Raw genomic sequence first — 9,231 nt, 5'->3', positions numbered from 1 at the left:
CAACAGTCAGCTCTTGGGATCCCCCAAGTCACTCCAAAAATACTGATGAGTTGTGTCCCCTTACAGTCTGAAGGAATTATGGTGCACTGAGCAGCAGTGTCCACCAAAGCCTTGTACTCCTGGGAGTGTGTTGTACCAGGCCATCCTATCTGTACCGTCCAGTAAACTCTGTTATCCCTTTCCTCCGCCTGGCTGGAGGCAGGGCACCTCTAATCTCGGTCTTCCACCGTCACTCGGTGTGAATTAGAAGTAACTTCACGAGCACCAGAATCTCTTTTGTAAACCAGGCAGCCCTTTTCCTAGAAGCCTGCCCTGTTAACTCATGCACTCGTTCTTGAAGTTCCCCAGTAGGTTTACTGTGCCACTTACTCATATCTTCTCCCTGCTCACGTAGGAAGGACCACAGCGAACCTCTGCTGGTGGCCTGCCTGTGTTCTCTCTCTGGAGACTGGGAACGCCTTCTCTCTCTCTCTGGGGACTGGAAACGCTTTCTCTCTCTCTCTGGATATTGGAAATGCTTTCTCCTAATAGCTGAAGCATTGGTTCGTACAAATCGAGAGCCATGTGTGTGTTCCCTGAGTGCTTTCATTTCTCTCAACAGCCTTTCAAAACAGTCAACAGTCGTTTCACTCAGTTTCTCCACCCTAGAGACATAAGCCCCTAGGGGATCAGAAAGGTTTTCCTCAAATTCCCGGAGCCGCTCAGTCATGTCATTAACACTTTGTCTACCGCCAGTTGACACGAACGTTCCTGCCAATATCTTAGCATATGCAGCTGGTGCACTCTGTGAGAATCTGCGCCACATAGACCGTGTACACTCAACTCTATCTGGATTCACCCCCTCCTGGCTATCTGGCCCAAAATAGATAAGCTCTCGCACAGCTAACTCTCTCAGGAACTGGATACCTCGCTCCATAGCATTCCATTTCCTTGATGTGCATTGACAGTCATCCTTGTTACGAAATCTTGTTTTCATGGCTGTCAAGAGTCGGGTCCAGAGGGCCGTGGGGTTGGGCTCACTGGCAATTGCCCCATCAAGGGTGGAATCCCTTGACAGAGATCCCAACTGCTTGGCTTCTCCGCCCTCCAGTTCTCTTGTGTCAGCCCCATTATCCCAGCATCGGAGCATCCAGGTTAACACATTCTCACCATCTTTACGAGTATAGTCTTTTCGCAACTCTCTCAGCTCACTTGGAAAAAAAGACCGGGTAACGGTCACCTCCTCCCCTGATGATGCCCCTGGGGATGAATGCAGCCCCTCGCCATCATCTGCAGCCCGATTAGTCTTCTTAGCCGCTTCTTAAAACCAGCTACTGATGCCGATATGGGCTAAAGATTATCGCTGAGCTTGTTTTTTGCTACAACAGGAAAAATTCCCCTTTGCAGCAGAGGATCTGCCCATGGGCATGTCTTTACTCTTCTGCAGTTAATGAAGCGCTTCCAACACAGCACCACCTTGCATTACCCCAAGTGCTTGAATTAGGGATAATTACCATGTCTGAGCTGTCAGGCAGCCATTTGCCAGCCCACAGAAACTGGTGCCTGAGCCCAGAGGCTATGCCTATGCTTTCACACCTATGCTTTCCATAGCAGGTGCCCTGGGGTTTAGCTGAGACCTGCTCCCCCACCTGTTTTCCTACCTGGACATCTAGGAGGTGAGAGGCCACATGCCAAACACATGGAGCCGGCACCAAAATGTTGAGATTCTTTAATGGAATAGACGTAGGCTGGCAGGTTCCTGCACCCATGGCAGCACTTTCGCAGAGCAATTCATTACCATCATGTACTAGAGGATTGTTTTTCATAGTTTCTTTTAGTAAATTTAAAGGAAAAGAGAAGAAGTTCCTTTGTATGTGAATAACCTCCTCAGTAATTTCATGCCACCGCCATTCCCAGGTGGTTTCAGCCATGCCCAGTGCGTGACCACCAAGAGCAGGGACAGCACCCTGGGCCTCCTGGGCACAAGGACAGCCTCGGGGCCAGCAGCACCCCGAAGTCCTTCCTCCAAGGAGTGCTGGGTGCATGGGCAGTGGGTGGGGTGGGACACTGGGGGCCCATGTCACCTCCATGTCACAATGCGACCACGGGGCAATGCTGATGTCACAATGCCCCGGGGCAGTATAAAAGGGAGCAGCGTCCCGTGTCTGCTGCCAGCGCTGGCCTGGAGGCAGCCTGAAGACATCGGAGAGGAAGTCCTTGAGGAGCCGGTGGAATCCCTTGACAGGGGCTGAAGGAGGAAGAGCTGGACGAGGCAGCTGGAGTTTCTCCGCTGCAAGGACATCTCCCAGCAGGGCAACCTTCCAGGTTCATCTGATGGATGATCATCCTTTTCAGCTGGATAGCAGTAGCCAAATGAAGGGAATGCCTTCTTGAGGAGCACTGCAGATCTCACCGTCCTGATGGAGTGGGGAGCTAGGGTCAGCAGCTGTAGGAAGTGGAATGCAGAGTGGTTTGAAGGGGGCCCGGTGCTCTCCCGGCCACCAGAAGGTAGATGCGTTGTTGGCACAAGGTGATGGAGCGAATGGGTAAGCTGGGCAAGGTTACAAGTGTTTGTCAGGGATTTCCCCAGCATGTACTGGTAGTGAAAGGAGGGGGAAGGAAAAGAGGGAGAGAGAAGAGGGAGAGGGAGAGAGAGAGAGAGAGGGAAGAGGTTGTGGGTTGTCTGAATTTAGAGTTGATGAGTTAGTTTTCTGTATTTGGAGTTAATAGGCTAGTTTGCTGTATGAATAAAGTTAAGTGTTGCGGTAGTTGTGAGGCGACTTGGAGGCGGGGAGAGCTTGTGGTCGGTGGGGGTGCCTGCGCCCTGGAGCCCTCGAGGGGGGGACAGCTTGTGACTACGAGATAACGATCTTGTTACCATGCGAACACTGCCTGACTAAGATTCCCGCCTTAGCTAGCTTAATGTCTGTTAAAGTGATTAGCCAATCAGCATGAAACATGTGTGCCTTAGACTATATAAATGTATGTTTGCCATACAATAAAGCGGACACCTTGCTTGCATCAAGTTGCGTCCCCGTCTCTCAGTCGCGGCAAATTGGTGACCTCCGACGTGATCGTCAGCGACGAAACCGCCGAGGATTGAAAAACCGCCTACCTGGTGGCATGTCGCGAGTCCCGCAGAACGTGGAATGAGCTGCTGAAAGGAAGCAGGATAAGCCGGCCGGCCAAACAATCCCTCCGTCTGGAACGAGAGGTGAGCTGCGGGAAACTAGCAAAATGGGGAATCAGGAGTCTTCCCCTGAGAGAGACGTTTATGAGCTTATGAAAGCTCTACTTAAGAAGCATGGGAAAAAGACTCTTTCGGAACAAGATCTTAAGTTAATCCTTAAATGGGTGCAGGTTAAGATCCCCGCGGTGACTGCTTCTTCTATTTTTACGCGTGAACTTTGGGACGATGTGGGGGTAAAGTTATGGGACGCAGCCACCTCAGGAGATGAGGAAGCGCAGTATATGCTCCCCAGTTGGAGAAAAATCTTTGAAACCATAAAGGCACAAGAGCAAAATCAGCGAGGCTCCGAGGAGGGAGCTCAGTCACCTCCCCCCTGCCCTTCTAAAATCGCTGGTGGGGCGGAACCCTCTGCGCCACCGTTAGCTTGTGCTGCTGGATATCCCCCGGAGGGTGATCCCTTTGACCCGGGTCCGATTTACCCTGAAAAGGAACCTGATCTTTTTCCCCCTGATCCTCATGAGGTTTGGGGAAAGATTAAGCGCCAAGCGATAAACGAGGGGGAGTTGGAAATAGCCAGAACTATAGTAGCCCCCGTTATATACCAAGGACGGGGGAGGGCTCAAGCTCAGTGGGAAGCTCTTTCTTTTTCGGTAATTAAGGAGTTGCGCCGTACAGTTACCGAGCATGGGTTGTCTTCCCCTTATTTTGCAAGCCTTTTATCTTCTGTATTCGATACATATGTCATGACCCCACATGATTTAAAATCTCTCGCGCGATTGTTATTAACCCCAACACAATATACAATGTGGGAGTCTCAATGGAGAACGGGATTGCAGACAGTTTTGCTGGGTTATGCAGGACATGCTAATGCCGCCTTAGCTGCATTGACTATAGAGCACCTCACAGGAACAGGGCAGTTTTCGGATCCCGCGGCCCAAGCTAGGGACATTCCTCGGGAGGCTTTGGAAGCAGGCAGAGAAGAAGCGAAAAGGGCCTTGTTGAGAGTCCCTGACTCTGGCAGACCCCAAAAAGCATTCACTAGTATCACTCAGGAACCCCGTGAGCCGTATATGCAGTTTATGGATAGATTAAAACAAGCCTTAGAGCGGCAAGTTGATAACGTACAGGCTCGGGAGATTTTACTCCTTAAACTGGCTGTGGAAAACGCTAACGCCGATTGTAAAAAGCTCTTGAAGTCTCTCCCAAATCAAAACCCTACCTTAATTGAAATGGTGGAAGCCTGTAATAGAATTGGCACTATGGATCATAAATATGAGGCCATGGCTGCTGCTTTTGCGGCCATGCACAGCCCGATGGGCGCCGACCCACAGCGAAACTGCTATGGGTGTGGAAAACCGGGACACCTTAAAAAAGATTGCTTTAGTGCCAATGCTGGGAAACGACCCCAAATACCTGGAGTTTGTCCCAAGTGCCAAAAAGGGCGCCACTATGCTAACCAGTGTCGATCTAAATACGACTCTCAAGGGCGCCCCATACAGGGAAACCGATCGCAGAGCGCGGGACCGCGGCGCGCACAGACACAAGTTCCGCGACCGGCGCCCCCACAAACGCCGGGGGGGGAAACAGGAGTGTTTCCAGTCTCCGCCCAGCAACAGCAGGGAGCACCGGCCTGGACCTGGCAACCGCTCACACAGTAACACTACTTGACTCCTCTGTTCACTTACTGCCTACCAAAGTTGCAGGTCCTTTGCCCCCCCGAACGCAAGCTTTATTATTGGGAAGATCATCCACCACCCTGTCAGGACTTTTTGTATTGCCTGGAGTGATTGATCCTGACAGTAATTCCGAAATCAAAATTATGGCTTGGACCCCATTTCCTCCTTGTACAGTGCCAGAGGGAAGTCGTATCGCTCAATTGATACTGATCCCTAAGGAAGACTATGTCCCAATCCCTGACCAATTGCTCCCACAGAGACAGGGAAGTTTTGGATCTACGGGAGAATCACTAATTTTATGGGTTCAAGCCATCTCACAAAAACGTCCTATATGTCAATGCACCCTCATTCGCAGAGGTCAGCAAGTTATGTTAAGTGGAATTATTGATACAGGTGCAGATGTTACCGTTATTTCTCAAGCGAAGTGGCCTTCTAGGTGGCCTTTAGCTGATATCTCTCAGACGTTAGCAGGAATTGGGGGGTATGGAGCTAGCCGCCAAAGCGCAGAAATGATACAAGTTCAAAATTCAGAAGGACAAGTTGCCTCAGTCAAACCGTTTATCTTACCAGTACCTATGGTCTTGTGGGGGCGTGATGTGTTATCCCAGTGGGGGATGTCTATCCAGACACATTTTTAGGTGGGGCCATTGAGGGGCGTGAAACCCTAAAGTTAACTTGGAAAACAGATACTCCTATTTGGATTGATCAATGGTCCCTGTCGCTGGAAAAACTTCACGCCCTCCAAGAAATAGTTAATGAACAACTATCTATGGGACATATTGTACCCTCTATGAGTCCTTGGAACTCGCCTATTTTTGTTATTAAAAAACTGACTGGCAAGTGGCGCTTGCTCCATGACCTCAGAAAAATTAATGATGCTATGGAAGACATGGGGGCCCTGCAACCTGGGCTTCCATCACCCGCCATGATCCCTAGAGATTGGCATTTAACCATCATAGACCTCAAAGATTGTTTTTTCAACATTCCATTGCATCCAGATGATGCTCCTAAATTTGCCTTTTCTGTACCAAGCGTCAACATGCAAGCTCCTTTGCAAAGATACCAGTGGGTTGTGCTACCACAGGGAATGAAAAATAGCCCTACAATATGCCAATGGTATGTAGCAAAAATACTTAGTCCTGTCAGAACTGTAGTACCTGCTGCATTGTTATATCATTATATGGATGACATTCTAGTGGCAGCACAGCACCATGAAGTCATGGAGGAAGCTGTAGCCCTTGTCGTGGCTGCTGTAAAATCAGCAGACCTCTGTATTGCACCAGAAAAAATTCAAAAAATACCACCTTGGAAATACTTAGGATGGCGTATAAGGGCTCAGACTATTGCTCCGCAACCTTTACAAATACAGGCGAATGTAAAGAATTTACATGACATGCAAAAACTGCTGGGTACAATCAATTGGGTCAGACCATTGTTAGGAATCACTAATGCGGATCTTCGTCCCTTATTCGAAATGCTTAAAGGAAGCTCGGACTTAAACGCTCCGCGAACTCTCAGTCCTGAAGCCATAACTTCCTTGCATAAAGCTGCGGCAGCGATTACCTCCAGACAAGCGCATCGATGGGAACCAGAATTGCCTTTTCAATTAATCATCCTTAATCCTGCTAGACAGCCTCATGCACTTATTTTCCAATGGGACTGCCAGAAAACTGACCCTTTACTGATCATTGAATGGATTTTTTTACCTAACCAAGCCACAAAGACGATTTCTACCCAACATGAGATGTTTGCATCTTTAATCATCAGGGCTCGACAGCGATTACTTACCCTGGCAGGCACGGACTTCGCCCTCATATGTATGCCGGTAACAAGTGTTTACTTGCAATGGTTACAACAACAATCAGATGCACTAGGCATAGCTCTAACTGGCTATGCAGGCCAACTCACTTCTCATCCGCCTTCTCACAAATTGTTAAGCATCGATTTCCACCTTTTACCTATTCCAAAGCGGAGTGACCAGCCTTTACAAGCCCTCACTGTATTCACAGATGGGTCTGGCAAATCTCACAAGTCTGTTATCCTTTGGTGGGATGATCATCAAGAACAGTGGAACTCAGATGTAGAGACTGTACAGGGTTCTCCTCAAATAGTAGAATTGTCTGCAGTTGTTCGAGTGTTTCGAAAATGGTCTATTCCTCTCAATATAATCACTGATTCTGCTTATGTTGCAGGAATTGTTAGCCGAGCAGAAGCTTCTGTGCTACGAGATGTTTCTCATACGGCACTGTTTAATTTGTTACAAGAACTCATCTTTCTGTTAAATTCCCGTCTTCACCCTTATTTTATTATGCATGTTCGATCTCACACTTCTCTACCTGGTTTTATTGCAGAAGGGAACCGACAAGCGGATTTGCTTACGCTACCGGTGCAGGTGTTACCAGATCGATTAGCGCAAGCTAGACTCAGCCACTCCTTTTTTCATCAAAATGCTGCAGGCCTTAAGCGTCAATTTGACCTCACTATACAACAAGCCCATAATATCATTGCGGTGTGTCCTGATTGTCAAAGGCACTCTTTCCCTTCTATAGCAGAAGGAGTCAACCCCAGAGGGCTACAGAGCCTTCAACTCTGGCAAACAGATGTCACTCATTTTGCTGAATTTGGTCGTTTAAAGTTTGTTCATTGCTCTATTGATACATTTTCAGGAATGTTATTTGCTTCCTGTCATATAGGAGAAAAAGCACGTGATGTGCAAAAACATCTAATGCGCGCTTTTGCTACTTTAGGGGTACCCTCTCAAATTAAAACTGACAATGGCCCCGCATATGTATCTAAAACCTTAACTACCTTTTTTGCCTCTTGGGGTATATCACACATTACAGGTATCCCTCATTCTCCTACGGGACAAGCTTTGATAGAACGATCTCACCAAACCTTAAAACGCCTGTTATTAAAACAAAAAGGGGGAATAGGGGCTGCTACACCAGAGGAGCGAATACAGAAAGCCTTGTATGTTTTTAATTTTTTGAATTGTTCCCAATTAGACAGCAATCCTCCAGTAGTTCGTCATTTTAGCACAAACACCCTTTTTGAACCCAAGATTAAGCCGCCAGTATTGATCCGGGACCCCGAAACAGGTAAGATAATGGGACCCTATCCCCTTGTCACGTGGGGAAGAGGCTATGCTTGTGTTTCCACAGAAAGAGGTCCCCGCTGGATCCCAGCTAAAAATGTGAGACCTTTTCGAGAGACACTGCAGCAGCCTCCTGAAGACATTCCTGGTCCTGATCCTGCGACTGACATAGAAGACACTACCGATCAATAATTGAATGAACTCTGTTCCAGAGGTTAACAAATGGGAGCTTAAGTGTCCCCAATGTGAAAAATGTAATCCGTGGATTTGTAGAATTTGTGCTAATTGTGGAAAATCACAGTGGCTAAATCGCCATACAGTAGGACACTGGTGTGATAACTGCCTAACAATTGAGTGGAATACAGTTCAGGTGTTATTGATAACAGGTAGAGAGACAGAATATTCTCCCCGGTATGATTATTATTCTGACGATTGGGGGAAAATTGTAGCACAAAGGTCTGTGGACATTTTATATTCTAAGATTGAATGCGCCAAAGACATTCAAATGAGCATTATTAATAGTAATCCCATGTGTGTTACAATGCTTCCAAAATCAATAACTGCTTCAATGAACAAGATTTTCCTCGTGCAGCAAGGAGCGGACCAAGATCAGAAAGAAATTACGAAAACCCCCAGTACGGAGCTGTTAGTAAGATGTCCTCGAGTTGGTCGTTTGCCGACCTTGGGAGGGTCAGTTAATTAAAACAAAAAGGGGGAGATGTGGGTTGTCTGAATTTAGAGTTGATGAGTTAGTTTTCTGTATTTGGAGTTAATAGGCTAGTTTGCTGTATGAATAAAGTTAAGTGTTGCGGTAGTTGTGAGGCGACTTGGAGGCGGGGAGAGCTTGTGGTCGGTGGGGGTGCCTGCGCCCTGGAGCCCTCGAGGGGGGGACAGCTTGTGACTACGAGATAACGATCTTGTTACCATGCGAACACTGCCTGACTAAGATTCCCGCCTTAGCTAGCTTAATGTCTGTTAAAGTGATTAGCCAATCAGCATGAAACATGTGTGCCTTAGACTATATAAATGTATGTTTGCCATACAATAAAGCGGACACCTTGCTTGCATCAAGTTGCGTCCCCGTCTCTCAGTCGCGGCAGAGGTGAAGCAAGAGGAGAAGAGAGAGAAGAGAGAAGAGAGAATAGAGAAGAGAGGAAGAGGAGGAAGATGAAGAGGAGGAGGAGGAGGAGGAAGAGGAAGAGGAAGAGGAACATCCTTTTCAGCTGAATATCAGCAGCAAAATGAAGGGAATAACTTCTTGAGGAGCACTGCAGAGCTCACCATCCTGATGG

General features: G+C 47.8%; 1 long non-coding RNA gene across 1 annotated transcript; it reads left to right on the top strand.

The window, feature by feature from the left end:
• The first annotated feature begins 2,648 nt into the window (after positions 1-2,648).
• Positions 2,649-9,006, top strand: LOC135577865 (uncharacterized). The gene is made up of 2 exons (XR_010469384.1): positions 2,649-6,670; positions 7,851-9,006. It is a non-coding gene; the product is annotated as an uncharacterized LOC135577865 (long non-coding RNA).
• Positions 9,007-9,231: the final 225 nt, after the last annotated feature.

The sequence above is a fragment of the Columba livia genome, unplaced genomic scaffold (genome assembly GCF_036013475.1).
Source record: "Columba livia isolate bColLiv1 breed racing homer unplaced genomic scaffold, bColLiv1.pat.W.v2 Scaffold_155, whole genome shotgun sequence".
NCBI lineage: Eukaryota > Metazoa > Chordata > Aves > Columbiformes > Columbidae > Columba > Columba livia.
Note: the sequence above shows the minus strand (reverse complement) of the source record. Positions and strands in the feature narration are given on the sequence as shown.